At 42.8% G+C, this 20,772-nt stretch overlaps 1 protein-coding gene across 8 annotated transcripts in view; it reads left to right on the forward strand.

Annotated features, from left to right (window-relative positions):
• The first annotated feature begins 13,284 nt into the window (after window positions 1-13,284).
• Window positions 13,285-20,772, forward strand: part of AKAP13 (A-kinase anchoring protein 13) — a 324,022-nt gene continuing 316,534 nt past the window's right edge. For 6 of the 8 annotated variants that reach the window (XM_040642757.1, XM_040642760.1, XM_040642758.1 and 3 more), the window contains exon 1: window positions 13,286-13,484. The gene's annotated coding sequence lies outside the window, so the exon portion shown is untranslated. Of the gene's footprint in view, window positions 13,485-20,772 lie in introns of all 8 variants that reach the window. The other 2 variants (XM_040642759.1, XM_040642761.1) reach the window with 2 other exon arrangements.

Genomic DNA, 20,772 nt, shown 5'->3' on the forward strand with positions numbered 1-20,772 from the left:
TTGATCTCAGGACTCTGAGATCACGAGCTGAGCTGAAATCAAGAGTCAGATGCTTAACTCACTGAGCCACCCAGGCGCCCAAAATTTGGACTTTAAAGTGAAATGTATGGAAAGTCTTTGAAGCATTCCAAGCAGCAGGGTAACATGTTTGGAGCTGCTTTTTAAAATTGCCATGACACAATTTCTGTCCACAGATTTGGTGCGTTTTCACAAATTCATGACACTGCCCCGTGTCCACATCCTCCCCCCACAGAAAAGAGCAAGTTACACCTTCAGAAAATAAAATTGTCAAAGAACGGGGTGCCTGGGTGGCTCAGTCAGTTAAGTGTCCGCCTTTGGCTCAGGTCATGATCCCAGGGTCCTTGGATGGAGTCCTGCATTGGGCTCCCTGCTCAGCGGGGAGTCTACTTCTCCCTCTCCCTCTGCTGCTCCCCCTGCTTGTGCTCTCGTGCTCTCTCTCTCTCTCATATAAATAAATAAAACCTTCTTTAAAAGTTGTCAAAGAAACCCCTACTAGTTGGGATTTGGGGTTCATTTGTTGTTCGCGGTGGTGGTGGTAGCAGCATTGGACTTGAATGGGAATATTGACTCTAAGACTCGATCAATAGGCACTCTTTTTACCTGCAAGACCAAAGCCAGGGTTCTTCGCACAGGAACAGGACTTCTGAGACTTTTTACCAAATATCCCCTCTGAAAAAAAGGGTTCTCAGAGGTCTGTCAGGTATGAGACCGCATGCGGGCTGTCACCCAGCCCTGAAATTTATTAGCAGAAGCAGTTTCCAGCTATAGAGTCTGGCCGTTAGGCATCCCGGTGCTTGCCCTCTATTTCTGGCCCTCACCAGAGCTGTCAGCGTCTCATTTTTGAACGCATTAAGTTCGTGTAATTAAAAAAATACTATGATTGTGAGAAATCTATAGAAGTGCCCTGAAAATCTGATGACCTCATACTTGATAGTTCCACGACCTTTGGGAACATTTGTTTTTAATCACTGTCACTTCTTTTGATCAAATGTACTGTCAGGGTGTTGGAGTTTCAAGGGCAGTTTGTCCTACCAATCAGGACCCATTTATCTGAGGCTTTGTCTCTGTAACCTAAATCCAACACGCCCACATATAATAAAAATCCCACTGATGCCAGGAACAGGCAAGATCTGGAAAGCACACTTGGAAAGTGGATTAGGAGAAAAAGCCCAGACTTTCTGTGTTGCAATCCTGTACTGCCCTCAGTCCCTGGAAGGCTTTTCTAATATGACATTTGTCTTGGCAGATAAAGTGTCACATACTGAGCAGGTGATAAGTGGGCATAACTCAATAGAAGCATTTGGGAAAGCAAGTCAGAGACAAATGACAAGCTGGAATGTGTAGCTGTCAGCACACACAGGCCAGGGTCCCCACACAAAAGTTATTTTGAAGGCTCCTCTCCGACTTGGCAACCCTGCCGAAGTTAGACTGGTTTGGGCTGACTTTTAAAATCCGTGTGTGTGTGTGTGTGTGTTTGTGAGTGTGTGTGTGTTATACAGCTGCTGTCTTTCCATCACTGAATACTTAACGAAGAAAATCAGGAAGCAGCGTTGTACTAAAAATGAGAAGAGAGAGAGACAAGGCTCTTCAACAGAAAAACAAAGAGAATAAACCAGATTTCCAAACAGACTTGATTCCTACTCCAAGAGACCAGCTACAATTACCCGAGCTGAACAATGTCTGGGGTCACAAGCTTTGTCCCTAATGTACGCAGAGGCCAAACCTCCAATCATTGCGCAGCTGGGAATTATACACCTACCGAGGTCTGTAGTCAACATTTAAGCCTTCACGGAGGGCCTCTTCCAGCTCACGTGATGGAGACCCTCACATCCAAACGGAAGCCAGAAAGGGGAAAGAAAACAAAATCACATTGTTCTTCCATCAACTTCAATGAAGTTTCACATATTGAGGCAGAGATGTGAAATTTTAAAAACATTCCCTAATGCCCTCGTTCCAGGTGAGCGGGTTTCCACATGTAGGCAGTTTGGCGTCTGCCTGGTGCTGCCTTGGTGTGAGGGGAAGTGGGTGCATGGCTAGACGACAGAGAGTGGAGGGGACTGAAGGCCCGTGTTTAGCCCGTACCTGTTCCCAAGGCTTCCTAAGCTCCAAAGGTCTTGGGTTAGAGATACGTTGACACATCGGTGAAAGCAGCTCCCAAAAAGAAGTGAGACCCAGAACTACCTTTCTGTGAGGAGGTGACTAATCTGACTCTTCCCAGACTGGGAGCCTCATGGAGGTGGTGGTGCTTGAGCTGGCTTTTCAGCTCTGTGGAATCAGCCGGCAGAGATGCAGTGGGAGGGGATTAGGTGTAGAGACAACTACATCAACAGCGACAAGAAAGAAGAAACCAGAGGACATGTTCTGGGCGTGTGAATCTAGGGAGTCAGAAGGACTTGGCAACAGTCTAGATGTTTGGGGCAGGGCAGAGGGAGGTGCCAGAGGTGACTTGCAGGTTTTAGCCCAAACGGTGACCTTTAGGGAAGGATAGAACATGGGAAACAGAATGTATTTGGAAGGGAAGGTGATTAAGATAAGTGTCTGTTGATTTCGCCTTCCCAGCGTCCATCCCACCTGCCTCTGGCCACCGTACTTCAGTTTTCCTCTCAACACACACCCCTTCCCATGTTCTCAATTCACGTGGCTCAGGTGTAACCGACATCATCTTTGGTTCAACGGGAGGACACACGACCCAGGTCTGACTAATCAGAACATTTCATCTCCCAAGCAACGAGGGCTGAGTTTGTACATTTCCTATAGCATTGCTTATGAATGCTGATTTAATGGGGGATGGTGGGATTTTAAGCTGCGTTTGCACAGCAGTTTCTCAGATTGAGAGATCATCAAAAATCGGAAGATGATAAAAATTCTGGGGTGCTAAGTCTTCTTTGATGACCTCCCTGGAGTGCCATGGGATCACCACTGTTAATTCAGGGGTGGACATGTGATCAAAGTCTGGCCAATGAAAGACAGCCTTGAGACGTCTGATGAAAGTATTGGGGTACAGGAACTCTCATTTCATTGGGGGTACAAAGCTAATAAAACAGGGGCCTGGGGCATCTCATGGTTATATTGTCACTATGTCAGAAGAGCTTTCAGAGAAAGAAACTAAGACAGAGGATAACAGAGCCAAGAGAGGGAGATGGGGAGAGACAAAGAGGGTGGTGGAGAGAGACAGATTCCTAATGGTACCATTGGATCATTTGCTGGAAATCTATCTCTAGACTTCAATTTTCCCTTTTTTTCCCCTTGAGTCAGTGAACTAAGAGTCTTAATGAGTACAAAGATGCTGCTTTTGGACTTACATCTTTAAGGTACTGGGAGTCACCCAGGCAGTCAATAAAGGAGAATTAGTGCCTTAAATACTAGATAAGGTGCCTTGAGCTCTTGATAAAGACCTGGCAGTCATTCACATGATTAAAGCAGTAAGAGCCCATATTTGTCACATCCTTGCTGGGTGCCAGGTCATGTTCTCAAGGGCTTCATCCATGTTCTCTCATTCACTCATCGGACTGTGCACTTAAAAATGGATGTAGTTATTGAATGCATATTTTACCTAAATGAAGCTGAGCGGCAGATGACGGGGAGGTGAAATCTGGCTGCGAGGCTCAAAAGCGTGCTGGGGAAGCACAGAACAGAGATGGCACAATGTCTTACCTGTGTATCGGGGTCAACAGCTTTATTTATTTATTTCGAGGATAGGAGAAACTTGAGCAACCTTGAAGGCAGAGAATAAGGACTGAAGATGTAAAACAGAAAGCATAAATTATAAAATAAAATTCCAGAGAGGACCGAAATAAATGCTATTAAGCAGGAGGGTTAGATGGTGAAAGGCTTCCTGGGCAAAGGGGTGAGCTGGAGAGTAGGCACTTGGATCCGACGTTCTCGGAAATGAGAGACCTACCTGTTCAACGTGCAGGAAGTTAGAGGCTTTGAGCAGGAATTTGGATTTAGGTAGAGAAGAAGTTTAACGTCATTTTTGCTCAAGTGGACAATGCAAGTCAATTACTTTTGGATCCCCTGCTAAGGCGTTTAGTGGTATTCGGTAAGCAGTGGGGAGCCATTGAAGTTTGTTGAGCAGGGAAGGGACAGGTAGGGCCGTACTCATTCTGTAGCAGAGAGAAATATGGACTGGTTGGGAGGTTTTAGAAGCAGGGACGCCAGCAGGGGGACGATTGCAATCACTCTGTCAAAAGTTGGTTAAATGAACACAAGGGAAACATAAGAGGAACGCTGGCCTTGGTTCGAAAAAGCGACTGTGGCAGAACGAAGAAAAGGCAGAACAGACCGCTGGAAATGACTCGGTGGAACTGAGCGGGCAGGAAAGCAGGAGTTGGAGCAAAGGAGGAAGACATCTCCCTTTTGGAACTGAGTTCCGTGGTTCAGCCAACTATCCAGGTGAAGAGGTGCTTGCGGCCGGTGGGAATGCAGGTTGAAATCTCACAATCGCATGAGGGATGGGATTCCTGAAGCATCTGTTTTCCTCTCTTGACTCTGAAACATTGACAGTGTGGGTGTATCGGTCAGCTCAGGCTACTATTAGCAAAACCCCACTGACTGGGTGCCTTAAACAACAGACATTCATTTTTGCACTTCTAGGGGTTTGAAAGTCCAAGATCAAGGTGCTGGAAGATTTGGTTCTTTGTGAGTGCCCTCTTCCAGGCCAGCAGATGTTCCTTCTCACTGTATGCTCACATAGCAGAGAAAGGAAGCTCTGGTGTCCCTTCTTATTGGGGCACGACTCCCATCATGGGAGCTCCATCCTCATGACCCCATCTAAACCTAATTACCTCCTAAATGCCCCACTCCTCGTATCATCGCACTGGGGCTTAGGGCTTCACATACGGGTTTGAGGGGACAGAAACCATCCATAACAGAGTGTAGATAGTAAACTATGCTTTGGAATCAACTATACCTATATTGTTCTTTCTGAAAGATGAATGGAATGGATTCAGGCATTGTTTCTCAAAATAAGTCCTCAGCGTGATATAAGATATTAGTGCATTTTCCAAGAGAAATTGGTTTTGTGATCAAATAAATTTGATAAATATAGGATTAATCAAAGCTGAACAGTTTTTTAAATGCAGGACTTCTCAGAGCCTTAGTATATACTGGAAGTATGCACAGTGAATCCTCAAGAGGACAAGGATATAGAATATAAAGTATTTCTTGTATTCCCTTAAACAGACAATGCTTTTTCTAAGGAAGAGTTCCAGAAACTAATGTTTTCAAGGGTAGCGCTTTTTTTTTTTTAAGTTTTATTTATTTAAGTAATCTCTGCACCTAACGTGGTGCTTGAACTCACGACCCTGAGATCAAGGGTCAAATGCTCTTCCAAATGTTCTTCCCTGAGCCAGCCAGACACCCCTCAAGAAGGGTAGCATTTTAAAAGAAATTGGTTTAATATGAGCCAAACAGACCCCTGTAATGGGATGCAATAAGGATATAACATTGCTTAGGTAGTATTCTTGCAAAAAAAAAAAAATTAACCTGATTCTACCAAGGAGGGCCCAATAAAACAAAATTCAGATTGTGCAATAAATTAAAAAACAATTGACCTAAATAAGGTCAAATAAGCCAAGATCATCTAAGACAAAAAGCAAAAGCCAAAAAAAAAAAAAAGGGAAACCTTTCCAAATTAAAGGAGTTTAAAGAGTCATTATTAATAAATGCAAAGCATGAGCCTTGATCAGATTCTCCCATGAAAAAAATAAGCAAAGCTGTAAAGACAACTTGTTGTCTTATGCGGACAGCTGGTGATGTTTGAATATGAACTCTACGTGGATAATAAAAAGTAGGGAAGAAAATAAGGGTCTGACTCAATCACAGTGAATTGCCCTGCTTTTTTCTGAAGTACTTTGGTATCTGGGAATCTATATACTGTAAGACGAAAAACATGAAAAGTACAAGTAGTATATTTGTTCTATTGAAAAAAAAAAGCTGGTTGATGGGGCACCTTGGTGGCTCAGTCATTAAGCATCTGCCTTTGGCTCAGGTCATGGTCTCAGGGTCCTGGAATTGAGCCCCACATCCGGCTCCCTGCTCAGTGGGGAGCATGTTTCTCCCTCTCCCTCTGCCTGCTGCTCCCCCTGCTTGTGCTCGTTCTTTCTCTGTCAAATAAATAAATACGATCTTAAAAAAAAGAAGAAGAAAGCTGGTTGAAGCTATACTGAAACTGTAGTTATTGGTAACAGTTGTGTGCAAATGAAAATTTCTTTTAATATTGCAAATGCCATGTAATTTGGGTGAAGATATTATATTAAAGATGAAAACAAAATTAAAAAAAAAATCTGCCCAAGCAAACCCAAGTTTGGGCTTCACATGAGTTGCTGGCCTCTGTTTCTATTAAATGCTGTTTAAGGGCTCAAAAAACATGATGTTTCTCTAACGCCAGCTTCAAAAGCCTACCATTATAAATAATTGGGGATAATTATGAGAGCAGCTGAATAAACTGGAAAAGGCTGGGCATAAAGAGAAAAGCAATAGGATGAAATGTGTGGTTCTTGAACCAGCCCATAAATCTTTCTGGGATCAGAATAACAGTCTCCACCTTCCCCAAACTAGAACCCATGTTCAAAGTAAACAGCAAACCACACCTAATCGAATCAAAAAGTGACTCTGGTTTTCCTTTCCAGTGATGGGGAGGGAGTCTAATAGATAAACCCTATTCCATCCCTAAAATGAAATCCCCTTGACTCCAGACTGAGAAATATGGCCGTAACTTCTTTCAAGGCCAGGGTGTTCCCTTCATCCCGAGACTTAAGTGTTTCTGTCCCTCGCATCAATCCAACGGCCCCTAACTCTTCTACCGCTGGAAATGTAATGACTTTAGAAGCTTCACTTGAACCCATGAGCAGCCTTCAAGCAAATCTATTATTGGAAGGGTAGTTATGAAGAAAAGCAAGGTTTCTGAAATTAAATAAATTGTTCCATCACTAAGCAGGCTATCCGGCGTATATTAATTAAAGGCTTGGAAACTCTTCGGGGCAGACAAGGTGGCTGCCACATCTATTGGAGATGTCAGTGCATGACAATATGCACTTTTTGCTGGAAATTTTCTTTCTTTCTTTTTTTTTTAAAAGATTATTTATTTATTTATTTGACAGAGATAGAGACAGCCAGCGAGAGAGGGAACACAAGCAGGAGGAGTGGGAGAGGAAGAAGCAGGCTCATAACAGAGGAGCCCGATGTGGGGCTAGATCCCGTAACGCCAGGATCACGCCCTGAGCCGAAGGCAGATGCTTAACCGCTGTGCCACCCAGGCGCCCCTGCTGGAAATTTTCTATTATAATTGTGGTGGGGTACATGTTTCCCTGAATTTCTCTAATAGCACTTGTTTTTTTTTTTGCATCATCAGATCTACTCCTGGACTGTCATTGTCTGTAGAGGTTAGAAGTGGAGAAGGGATTTAAAGTTGGCAGAACACTGTGTGCCAGGCAAAGTGCTAAGGGTTATGTACATGTTGTTTTATGAATTTGCAGTTGTGTGGCTAGTGGGTAGGAGTGATCACTTTACAAAGAATTTGAGCATCCAGGATTTAAACCTAGCCCTGGCTGCTTCTAAAGCCCTGGCCGGCCAGCCTTCTTCCCTTCCTTCCTTCCTTCCTTCCTTCCTTCCTTCCTTCCTTCTTTCCTTCCTTCCTTCCTTCCTTTCCCCCCCTCTCTCTTTCTCTCCCTCTTTCTTCCCTCCTTCCTTCCTTCTTTTTCTTCTTTCCTTCTATTTAAATAATTTCTACACCTAACGTGGGGTTAGAACTCATAACCCTGAGATCAAGGGTTGCATGTTCCCACCCACTGAGCCAACCAGGTGCCTGAAGCCCTGGTCTTTCTAGTACAAGAAGAACTTAAGTCAGAGAGGTGAGGCACTCTGACACCCTAAGAGCAGGGATGTAAACCCGCAAAAGCTTTTTAGAGGACTATTTACGATGAGTGCACATCAAGGTCCCTAAAAATGTTAATACTAAGGTGGCAATAATCGTAATGATAAATGCTATTGACTATGCATTTATCCGTACTTCAACATGTAAGTGTTACATTTTTTCAACATTGTTTAGTTTCTGCCCGCAGAATTTCTGAAACTTGTGATAGTCACGTATTCTGAACAAGGGATCGATTGCTTAAACAGCTCTTTCCTAAGCACCCACTCTGTTGATAGGCTGAGCCCTTACAATTCCAAATGGAGATGGTGGGGAGGGCTGGTGAGAGAACCCAAGTGTGCCATCTAAATTGGATTTAGTAAATTTCCTTAGTTTTCAACCCTTGGAAGATAAGCTGTGCCAATCAGTAGCTATGTGATTTGGAACAAATTACTTAGTCTCTCTAAGCCTGAGTGACTTTTAAAAGGGGGATAATAGCGCCAGCCCAGTGTTGTGCAAAATAAATGAGGTAATATAAGTGAAGGAGGTACGGTGGGGGAATGATGGCTCCAGCCACATGTTGTGGTTTGGAACAAATTCCCAGATGGAGACTCTATATGTGAATCAATCAACATGACCCATACTATCTGGTACAATAGCCACCAGTCATCCGTGTGGCTTTCGAGCATTTGAAACATGGCAAGTCTGAACTGAGGTGTGCTGGATTATTCTGAAGACTTAGCATGATAAAAAGAATGTAAAATGCCTTATTAGTAATTTTTTTATGGATCACACATTAAAATGATAATACTTGGGATATATTTGGTTAAATCAAATATCATTAAAATTCATTTCATCTGTTTTTACTCTTTAAACGTGGTTCGTAGAAAATTTTAAATCACATACGTGGCTCACCATCCGTTAGACAGTGTTGGGCTTGCCATTGAGAGAGGAAGCTTCCCTCAGCCACCCAAGAAGTGAACACTTAGTTCTGGACTGCAAAACCTCTTACCTGGGGCCAGGTTTCTCTCAGAGAATTCCCTATCCCCCCACCCTCATCCTCATCCCCCACTAAAATTTAGCCTAAGCACTGGGGGCTTAGGGTGATCGTTCTGAGATGAAAATCTGTTCTCATCATCGTTTCGTCACTTAAAATCTTTGAAGATTCCTCTTGGCCTTTCAGAATAAAGGCCATACTTCTACTCCTTCCCTCTCTGGTTTCCTACGTGTGCTGTATTTCCCATACCTCCATGTCTTTGAAGCTGCTCTTCCTTTCCTGAGAATGTTCTCTGCTACCTGTGCACACACACCCCAGCCTCCTGCACCACCCTCCCATTCTTTACCCAGCTGATTGTCCTCCAAGACCTGGCTTTACTGTCACATCCTTCCCACGGCTCCCTCGAACTCTCACTCCGTAAGCAGAAGTTCTTCTCTCTGTGCCCCCAGGACGCTGAATTTGCTTGTATCAGGGCACTTACACTTCTGACTCCTTGCTGGTTTGCGTGTCCTTTTTCCTCATTTGACTGTGAGTTCCTTCAAGGTGAGAACCTTATTCTTCATCTCTAATCCCAGGACCAAGCCTGAGGCATGGCCCATGATAAACTCCCAATAGCTAATCTACTTGCTAATTGAATTGAGAAACCAGTCAGGGAATTGACCAGTGATCATCAGCTCACGGGTGTTGTGGTAACTACAACTCTTGTGGAAGCAAGTGACAGAAATTTCCACTCTGGCTTAGCTTTTTTGGATTACACGATTGAAAACTCTATGTGTTGTTCTAGCTGCAGATATTGCTAGATTCAGCAGTTCAATCAATCTCACCTGGACATTGTTCTTCTTCATTTCTCTACCTTTCCACCATGCTGGCTCCATTGGAAGAGATTCTTTCCCCGTGGTGACAAGATGGCTGACAAGCATATCCTTCCAAGTACCACTTGAGAAAAACAAAATCAGCTACCCTGGTAGTTCAAAGAAAGGGTAGAATTTACTCCTATTGTCCTTCATTGGTGTGTTTGGGGTCAAATGCCCAACTCTGAACTAATAATTGTTGCCTGTGTATATAATGCATTAACTGGTTCAGGTCTGATCACAAGCTGAAGTCAGGGAATTGGGGTTGTGGGTGGAGTTGGCTTCACTCCACACAAAGGGCCGAAAATGGACATCATCTCAAAACAACATTAGGGTACTATGCATACAACAAAAGCATTAAAATGTCCTCTGCTGTGAAAGAAGAGCCCTGAGACAAGTTTGTTCTAGTGCTTCCTTTCTTACAGAAGTGGACATTTTAGAAACCATGGTCTCAAGAGAAATTCATGTTCTTACGATTGTGTTAATTTTGTTTTTCCTTTACATCAGCATTACCAGGGACTCTCTGTAAAATGGGGTTTATCCTTGTTACAGTTTTAGATATTAGAACATGCATCAATCAATTAGAGAGTGTGCAAATTAATAAAAGGAACTCTCACTTAGAATGGAGTCAGGGGATGGGCAGGGGTAGCCCTTATGCCCTACCACTTCTTGTCAGTTGCAGATCCAACAGCAAGAGCCAGACCTTGCACAGCGATACTACTTTACAATCCCAGCAGGAGGAAGAAGGGCTTCCTCCTCCCCTGGCAACAGCCCAGCCAATGAGAGGCCATCACAACTCAGCCAATGAAATGCCACGATACTTTGAACTCCCAGTTTACTCCATGGGACTTTTTGTTTATAACAGCCTTCCCCACCCCCCCTTTTCTCTAGGAAAGAACATTCCTCTCCTTTGCTGTGCAATTTGCCTATGGTTCTGTTGTAGCTTGTGTGACCTAAATTGCAATTCTCTGCTGTTTTTGAATAAACTTATTTTTTGCTGGTAAAACAAGTGGCAGTGTTATTTTTAAAGTTAACAAGAGATGTAAGTCAACTGGACAGATAGTACTGAGATCTAGAATCCTCCTGGTGCTTGATCAGGCCCTAGCATCTTTCTTGTCTTACAAAGTTACTCAAGGGAAGTGAGGAAATCACTAAACCCCATATCACTTTCTGGTGAAATGGGCACACTGGACGGAGATATTTGGTGTACTTTGGAAGACCAAATCTTCAGTATCGGGGACACTCGGTTTAAGGACCCCTCACAATAGCTCAGTCTGTACAAATTCACTCATGCAGACGTTTTGAGTTCTTCCGGTTCCCACAGGCACTATGATAGATGCAAGAGAAAGGGGGGTAAGGAAACAGACTTCGGGGAGCTTACATTATAGTGGGGAGAGAGAGGTAATAAACACACACAAATAAGCTATTTTCAGAGTGGGATCAATGCTATGGAACAATTTGAGTCATATGAATGAGAAGGACTAGTGGAGAATGGGTTATTTTAGATAGGGCAGCCAAGCATGTTTCCTTAGGGCTTCCCAGAGAAGACAAAGAGCTCAGCTGTCCAGAAAATCTAGAGAAGACCCTGCTTCTCAAAGTAGGGTCCCAGACCAGCAGCATCAGTATCAGCTGGGAGCTTGTTAGATAGGCAGAATTCCGGATCCCACCCCAGACCTTCTTAGTCAGAATCCACATATAACAAAATCGGCCAGGTGATTTGTAGCACAGTAAATTTTGAAAAGTGCTAGGCTCGCGACCACTGGGTGCAGCATGCAGCCCACAGGAAAGGTGTAAATTCTGCTGAGGTGGGGAGCAGGGAATGATGTTGTCAGCAGTCACTAGAAAGATGACATGGTAACATTTATCTGCTGCTGCCTTTGTAACGGAGCAGCCAGGCTCTAGGAGAAGACCCTGGGATTATCACATATGACAGTCTAAGTGATTTTCTGGGTTAGCTCCCTTGCTTTCCAGGAGACCGAGGCTCTTGAGGAATGGCCTGTTCATGGTGGGCTCCTTTGTGGCAGAGTCAGGGCTAGGATCTAGGAGACTCTGTTCTCCATGCTGTCTTTCAAATATTGGCAAGGACAGAGTAGAGTGAGTGTTGAGGTGGGTGGGCAGCACGACGACATAGTTGGAAGATAGTTTCACGTGAAGCACTGGGAATGTTTGGCCTTGGTTTTTCCTTCTGTGAAGGTGAACTAGGAAAAGGCTAGGAACATTTCTAAGAGTTAAAGTCACCCCGCAATGGAAGTGACTGATTCATGTAGTAAATACAATACCCCTCTCTCAGGTATTCAGTGTCTGGTGGAGAGCTTCCCTGGGCTAGGGTTTTCAAAGACTCATGTTCTTCCTTCCTTCCTTTCTTTTCTTTTCTTTCTTTCTCTTTTTTTCTCTTTTCTTCTTTCTCTCAGTCCATACTCTCTCTCTTCCTTCCATCCTCTTTCTCCCTCCATTCCTTCCTTCCTCCCTTCCTTTTGCCACATCCTATACCAGTATTTTTTAAATGGACATACAAAATATATGTGTAAACTGTGCAAAGCACTTAATCTTAAGTGCACAGCTGGATGAATTTTCATATATGTCTATAACTTTGTTATCCACCATCTAGATCAAAATAAAGAGCACTTCCATTCTCCCTTCTGTTCCTTCTCAGCCAATAATCCTTCTACCCCTAGGTAACAACTGTTTTTACTTCAATCACTACCAATTTGCACGGTCTTCAACTGCATATAAAGTGTCATTTTTTTTACTTAATATTTTTCTTTAATTAGATTCATTTTTAATAGCTTTCTATTTGATCTACGAAATAACATCAATGAATAATGGTCTGATATGATAGGCGTATTTCCTTCTAATACAGTGAAACACACACTGACACACACAGACACACACCTATCAAAATGAAGTTTCTTCGAACCAACGGACCACACTTTGTTTCTCAAACGCCACCAGAGGATTTCTGAGGTCCTTTGCAACTGGAAGATTGTGATTGAGTAGCCAAAAGTTCATGGAATGCCCTGTCAAAATCCTCATGCCGCCAGAGAGCCAGCCTTGCGTGCAATGATCCATCCATCTAAACACTTGTTGAATGCCTAAAAATGACGCTCAGAGGCACTGACCCACAGAAGACTAAACCCCACTTTCTGATTGCAAGTGGAAGTAAATAGATGAGTAAATCATTTCAGTACGTTTGTGGGTAACTGCTATAGTCAGGTAAGCACTGGCACACAGAGGCAGGGCGGTTTCCGGAGACGGGGCGGAGAGGAGAGGGTGGGTGGGCATTTTCCAGAGAAGCCTCGGCCAGCCACCCAGCTCGGATCACTTTGCCGCCGCACAGCAGCGGCGTGCAACCTCAGCCTTCCTTAGCAACCTGAACGCACCGCCCAGGTGCTTTCCTATTGGCTTCCCGGAGCTTGATGGGCAGCTCTTCAGTGCAATCCCAGCTCGCGGACCCTGGCTCCGCGCTTACTCACGGGAGGGCTCGTAGGCGTTACTACCCTCCCCAGGTGCCCCGCCCATGCCCGAGCGGCTTGTGGCGCATGCGCGGGAGGGCTGGAGCTGTGTGCAGGGCCAGCGCGGAGCCGGAGCAACCGCGGTGAAGCTGCTGGGCTCCGCTGAGACCGCCGTGCCTGCTGGTCGCCTCGGCCGCCGCTGCCTCAAGCCGTCGCCGCCGCCGGGTGAGCGGCTGCCTATTGTCCTTCTCGGCGGCGAAGGTGCGGAGCTGCTCCGGCTGGGCCCGCGGGGGAGCCCCGGGCGCCTCACGGTGAGAGCGCAACTTAGTTGGCGGAGTTGGGGGAAGTTTTGTGATTTGGGGAGGGGTCGCGGGCCAGGCGCGCGGGCCCCTCCCCCTGCGGCCGCTCCTCGGGGCCGGGGCCCGGACCGGAGTCGGGAGGGGGGCGGGGCGGCGGGGCGAGCAGGGGGCGGGCGGGGATGAAGGGGCGGTGGGGGGCGCCCCCCGGCCCCCTCCTCCCCCCACGTCGCCCCCACGCTCATTGTCTGCTCCGGGGCCGCGCCGCGCCTCCCCGCTCCCGCAGCCCGGCTTCGGGGCCGTCGCCGCTCCCGGGGCGGGGGGCGCGGCCGCGGGGGTCCCCTCGGGCGAGGCCGGCTCCCCGGGCGCCGGGAGCCGCGCCCCTTCGAGGGTACCTCCTGTTGCCCGGCTCCGCGAACAAGTGCTGCGGAGGCGAGGGAGCGGCTCCCCCGGGCCGACGCGGACGGTAAACACTCCGGGCCGCACCCGCCTTCGGGGGGCGCCTTCCACGCCCGCTCCTGGGCCGCGCGAGTCGGGGCCGCGCCGCCGGAGGGGACCCGCTCTGGGACTGTGCAGCGGGCTCCGCTCTCCACCGAGTTCAAGTGCAGCCATACTTTGAGACCAAACAAAACATTTCTTTTCTTTCTTTCTTTCTTATCTTTTTTTTTTTTTTTGGCTTACTGACATTTTTTTTTTTTTTTGCAAAGTCAACCAATATGAGAAGAGGTTTGTTTTTTGTTTTGTTTTTTTTAATGAGGAAAACCCTCAATTTTTCTTACCTAGAAGAAAGGATAGACAGTTTTTTTTTACTTTTTGTTTTTTTGGAAACACGTAGTTTTTACAGCAAAATGATTTCATCACATTTAAGTTTTTAAATGTTACTCTGAACTGAGGAATTCACAATGAAAGTTGGATTGAGCAATATTTTGGTGTTCGTTCTCAGCTTTTACACTCCTGGGTGAAGTTATTTTGGGAGTTTATTGCCTCAGGCATATACAACTAAAGGAAAAAGCAGTGTGCCCTTTTTTTCTTATTCCAATACACCCCCCCCTTTGTTTTCTGAAGAAGCATCTTATTCTATTTTTCTAAACCGTTGGATCAGATCAGAACAAATGCTGCGTGCAGTTTTTGAAAGATGATTTTTTTAAGTTTGTAAAGGAATTATGATCAGCTGAGATAAATCACTGTTCTAGTTCTTGTATTCCTTGGTCTCTTGGGAGATTTGCAGGCTGCATTAAATACAAGCCTTGTCAGGTTTGGGGTTCGATTCTACTGACTTTGGTTCATTTGGCTTATGATGTGAGAATAATTTGGCTTATGATTAAGTCCCCCAGGTGGAACTAGCTTAAGTGTCTGTCGGGTTGGTAGTGGAACAAAATGACCAGAATGTGTTAAAATCCGTTTTTATATCCCATTGCCACCTGCTATGTTAAAAAGAAAAATTTGAGAAATACTGTGTGTCAGTTTGATTTCTCATTCGAAGTGAGTAATGTGGGGAAGTGTTGGGTTTTTCTAGGTCGGTTGGCCTTGTTTTGCTTTGAAAAATCAACTTTCTTCACCTGATGAAGCTAGAGACAAATGTCTTTATGGCATAAGCATTGTACTTTTAAACTGCAACAACAAGGTCACTTTGAGGAGTCACAATTCTTGCTCTTACAGCTTCCCTTCCTGGTTGTGCAGTTGTGTATGCGTAGGTGGGACGATTGTGTGGATGGAGGTTGACAGAGGTTGGAAGGGTTGTCAGGGAGGGATGTCGTGTAAACAAATACTACTTACCGCAAAACGTGACAAGTAGGCCAGTTGCTTTTCTTCTTTGAGCTGTGATACCATGTTATACATACTTTTGTTTTAGGATTTCTCACACACTTCATTTATTTGCCTGACTAATGGTAACTGTATATGTAGTATAAATGGACTCCTCTAGTCTGTTAACTCTTTGAGGGCTGTGATGGGCCTTAGTTCTTACTTCGTTTTGTCCTCTCTTTGCCAGGAAGGACCCTTAACACGGTGCAGGTGTTCAGTATGTGTTTGAAATGGGTGAAGTGCTTTTGTACTAAGCTAGTGGTAGTGCACGTAGAACCACTAACTCTGGGAACTTGTCCAAAATGACGGTTCACTTGCAGATCTGTGATGACATTTAGTTTACTTTAAAAGGATTTCAAACCTCTCTTTTTATCTGTTAATTACTCCTTGAAAAGAAGTGAAGTTTAAATAGTGTGCTGGATTTTCAAAATGTTCTTATTTAGAAGTTTTCTCCCTTTTCTGATGAAATGATTAAGACTGCTGGACAAATCATTTCATATCTCTACCTATTCTTTGGTGAAATGGGGAGGTAGCACAGTTTTGAAGAATACACATTTTTTGTAGCTAAGTACATTTGAGTTCCGATCCCCACACTTCCATGCACTAGTTGTGAGCCTTGAGCAGGTCACTTAATCCCTCAGATCTTCTGTGTCCTACCGAAAGGTGTAGTAACATACTTTGCAGGTTCTTTGGAATAACTGAAACTATGTGAGGTACTTCGTATTGTGCCAGACATTAAGTAGGTGCCTATTACCTGGTAGTTGTAATGATAATAATTTTGATACCTTTTCATGTAATTTGAAGCAGTTTTAGAAGTCTGATGCTTCTGGGTTTAGAGTTTAGCTATTTCTTTCATAAAGAAGGAATCCTTCTGAGAATTGAGTGTCTTTAGTTGAATGCAGTTTTTTGTTTTGTTTTGTTTTAAAGGAGCTAGTCGAACTGAATGTTAATAGAAACTGTTTTCTTCTCATGACCTTAACAGGTGTTTGAATGGGATTTGCAGAGTGTTTGAATGGGAAATGCATAGTCCACTATGCATTTCTAGTGTTTAGGAAATGGTGAGAGATGGATTGTTTTCAACACTTGTAATAGGATATCCGAGTTATTTAGTCAGTTCCAGCTTTTGTACCTTATTTTACTTCAGTCTTGAAAAATAATTGATAGGGATTATGACTACATTTTTCAAACACGTGTAAGATAGAACTGGACTGGGGGTTAATACAGTGTTAGCACAAGTCAGCGATGTTAGGAAATCGCTCACTTCCCCTTCAAGATAACACCTTTGAAGGTGCCACCATTTGTGGGAGGAAGCAGTGATTTAAATCTGTTATACCAATTCAGTTTACACTATTCACAGTGCCAAATGGAGTAGATATATTCTAGAACCTGTAATCAGGACATTTCTGTATATTGAATCTCATCTTTCCATTAGTTTTCTTATAAAATAAGGGTAAAAAGTTAGACATGGAGGTTATAGTAAACCTTCAAAAATTTTATCTGATCAGAGTCACAGATCAAAGAAAAAACATACCTGACAAAGCTAGATGAATAAACTTGGACTTTTTGATAATCCTTTCTTTTAAAGTTAATATTTAAGTGCACTTGAATAGACTTGATTATTACTGATTGGGACAGGGGTCCATTTGGAAGCAGTGCTCCTGAGTTATTGTCAGCTTGTCTTACCACTGTAAATGAGGAGAGAGGGGGAAGATGTTAGTCTTCTTCATATGTCCCCCCATTTATGGTCTTGAAGTCCACCTGTGGGTTGATTGGGACATAATAAATAGAAGATGAATAGATAACTCATTTGGACTGCCTGGTACTGAGATACTGTGATTGTATGAAGGTTTATGTGGAACAGTAGTGTGCTTTCCTTTTTTTAGCTCTTCAGAGCTGTGTTCAGAGCCTGGCAAAGGTGGGTATCTGTGTTTTTGTGATGTTGGTATTGGGTTGGGGAAAAGGAAGAAGTTAACCACTTATGTCACTTTGTAGGCTCTTCTTTTGGAAACCATGTTTTTGAATTTTCACTTCTGATAATATCATAAGCCCGTATTTGGTCATAGCCTCTACTGTCCAAAATGGCCAGTTATTCCTGAATGGTTAGGAATTAAGTAGGTATGTCACACTGTCATCGATTTGTCTTTTAGACAACTAAAGATGTCAAGTTAGGGAAAAGCATGTAGGAGTTATGTAAAGAATTTTGTAGAACCCAAGATTGATTCTCTGATGGTAATCTCTACTAAAAAAAAAGCACATGATATGGAGCCACATGTCTGACTTCACATCCAGACTTGGCCGTTTATTGACTGTGTGTCCTTGAGCAAGCCACTTCATCTCTCTCAAACATAAGAGCCTTGTAAACTAAAAGCAAATTTAATATTAATCATCTCCTATCACATAACTACTGTTGGGAGAAACTTATACGGTAAAATACTATACAGATGCTATGTCATTTTGTAACTTTATTGGTTGGCTGTGGGTTTGGATAAAGTTCAAATCCTAGTTGAAAAGAGGAAACTATCCAGCTATGTTGGTCTTTCTTTTCTTTTCTTTTCTTTTCTTTCTTTAAATAAAAGATAATTAAAATATGCTCTAATTATTGTCATTTTCCTTGCTTGGGAAAATTGATATGTTTTTCTTTGGCTCTTCTCAGTTTTCCTTTTACTACATATTTGTCATGGATTATTTTTCTAAACTCTGAAGAAATTTCAGTTCACGGTGCTTGCTGTTAGACCCAAGTTACTGTGAAATCATAGGAACTGACGTTGGATGCCAGTTCTTGAAGTCAGGTTAAACCACAATAAACAGCGAACAAAGAATGTCTGAATATTTTAATAGTACAAAAGAAGCTACTGTAGTTATCTGATGTCTACTGACTCATTTTCTAAAATAATTTTTTTAATTGTTTATTCAAATCGGGAGTGTGCCTTGTCTGTGCCAGATGCTATACTGTGTGTCTTACTTACATTTCTTATTTAATTTTGGGGAAAAAAAAAAAAACAGCAGCTATGAGGCAGGCATTGTTAAGCTGTTTAAGTATGGGGAAACAGACCCAAAGTGACAGTGATCACGTAGGTATTAAGCTAAAATTTGAACTCAGATAATTCTGGCTCCAGAGGCTAGGCTTTTCACAGTATTGATGCTATCCCCTGGAAAAAGTACATTTTTAAATAAAAGTTTGTTGAAATACTGTTTATAATATAAAATGTGCCTGTTTTAAGTATATAGAGTTTGATGAGTTTTGTCAAATGTATCCAAGCTGATAACAGCACAATCAAAATATGGAGCATTTCCATCATTCCAGAAAATTGCCCTTGCAACTGTCTGGCCAGTTCCTCAACCCTTACTGCATTGCCTACCTTACCATGGGCAACCACTTGTCTGCTTTCTGTCATTGTAGTTTTGTCTACATGAGTGGTCCTCAAACTATAGCTCTCAGGCCAAATCTCGCCTACTGCCTGTTTTTGTAAATAAAGTTTTATTGGGACATAGCAATGCTCATTTGTTTGTGGCTGATTTGGTGCTGCAGGCACAGTAGAATAGTTATGAGACCATGTGGCCCACAAAGCCACACTTTATTTACTGTCTGGCCTTTTACAGAAAAGGTTAGTGTTCTACATAACCAAATGAAATAGTCACATCAAGGAAATTAACAATTCTATTAACAGTATTCAGTGCATATTCAACTTTGCCTATTTGTCTTGCAAATATCTTTTTATAGTTGTTTTAAAAATTTTTTTAACCAGGGCAAAATCAGGGTTTACTCAGTCATTGTTTTCTCTTTAGTCTTTATTTTCTGATTTATTTTAATGTATAATTTATATTCAGTAAAATTCAGTAGCATTCTCTGAGTTTTGGCAGATGTAGACATTCACATAACCACTATTTCAATGAAGATACATATGGAATGGTTCCTTTATCCCCCAAAACAAATTTTTCGAAGCCCCTTTGTAGTCAACCCGTTTTCCACTCTCAGACCTGGACACTATTGATCTGTTTTCTTTCTCAGTGGTGTTTTGCCTTTTCAAAATGTCGTGCAAATGGAGTCATACAGAATGTAGACTTTTTATTTTCGTTTGCCTAGTGACTAATGATGTTAAGCATCCTTTCATGTGATTATTTGCCATTTTTCGGGAATGTGTCTGTTCAGATCTTTTACCCATTAAAAAAATTGAATTGTTTGCTTTATTATTGAGTTTTGAGAGTTTTTTTTTTTTTGAAGATTTATTTTAGAGGGGGAGACAGAGAACATGCTTGATCAAGAGTGGGGGGAGGGGGTGAGGAGCAGGGGGAGAGGCAGAGTGAGAGTGAGTCTTCAGCGGACTCACACTGAGCGCAGAGCCCCATGTGGGGCTTGATCTCAAGACCCTGAGATCACAACCTAAGCCAAAACCGAGTCGGACGCTTAACTGACTGTGCCACTCAGGTGCCCTGAGAGTTCTCTATATATTCTAGAATCAGATACGTGATTATTGTTTGCAAATACTTTCTCATAGTCTGTGTCTTATCTTTTTATTCTCTTAATGTCTTTTGAAGAGCAGTCTTAATTTTGATAATGTTGAAGTTGTTTTTCTTTCATGGATCATGTTTTTGGTGTAGTGTCTGAGAAATCTTTGCCTGACCTAAACGAAAAGACTTTCTCTATACTTTTTCCCAGACGTTTTATAGTTTAAAATTTTACATTTAGGTTTATGATTGACTTTGAGTTAATTTTTCTAAATGTCTCAAGGTATGGATTGAGATTTATTTTTTTGCTTTTAGATAAGCAGTAGTTCCAGCAACTTTTTTTTAAAGGATTTTATTTTATTTTATTGTTTGAGAGAGCATGTGTGTGAGCGGGGGAAGGGTTGGAGGGAGAGGGAATGAGAGAATCTCAAGCAGACTCTCTTCCCACTGAGCATGGAGCTGAATATGGGACTCCATCTCGTAATCCTGAGATCATGACTTGAGCCAAAGTCAAGAGTTGGACGCTTAAACACACAGCCACCCAGGTGCCCCCAGCAACGGTTTTTGAAGACTTTCTCTATTGTATTACCTTTTTTGAAAGTCAATTGATTATATACTTGTAGGTCTATTTCTGTATTCTGTTACATTGATCTGAGTCTTTCATTTCACCATTACCATACTGTTGATTGCTGTAGGTTTATAGTAAGTCTTGAAATCAGCTAATGTGGTTTCTGTAATTATTATACTTTTTCAGAAATGTTTTTGGGTATTCTAATTGCTTTGCTTTTCCAGGTACATTTTAGAATCAGCTTGTTGATCTCTGTAATCCTGCTGTGATTTTTGATTGGCATTGCATTGAATCTGTAAATCGGGAGAATTGATATCTTAATATTGAGCCATGAACATGGTATATCCCAGGACCATTTTTGGTATTTTCTTTAGTGTTTTGTAGTTTTTAGTAATTGGATCTTTCATATATTTTGTGAGATTTATATATGTATCATGTTTTCTGGTGCTGTTGTAAATGATGCTTCTAAAATTTCAATTTCCAGTT

The sequence above is a fragment of the Ursus maritimus genome, unplaced genomic scaffold (genome assembly GCF_017311325.1).
Source record: "Ursus maritimus isolate PB19 unplaced genomic scaffold, ASM1731132v1 scaffold_27, whole genome shotgun sequence".
Lineage (NCBI taxonomy): Eukaryota > Metazoa > Chordata > Mammalia > Carnivora > Ursidae > Ursus > Ursus maritimus.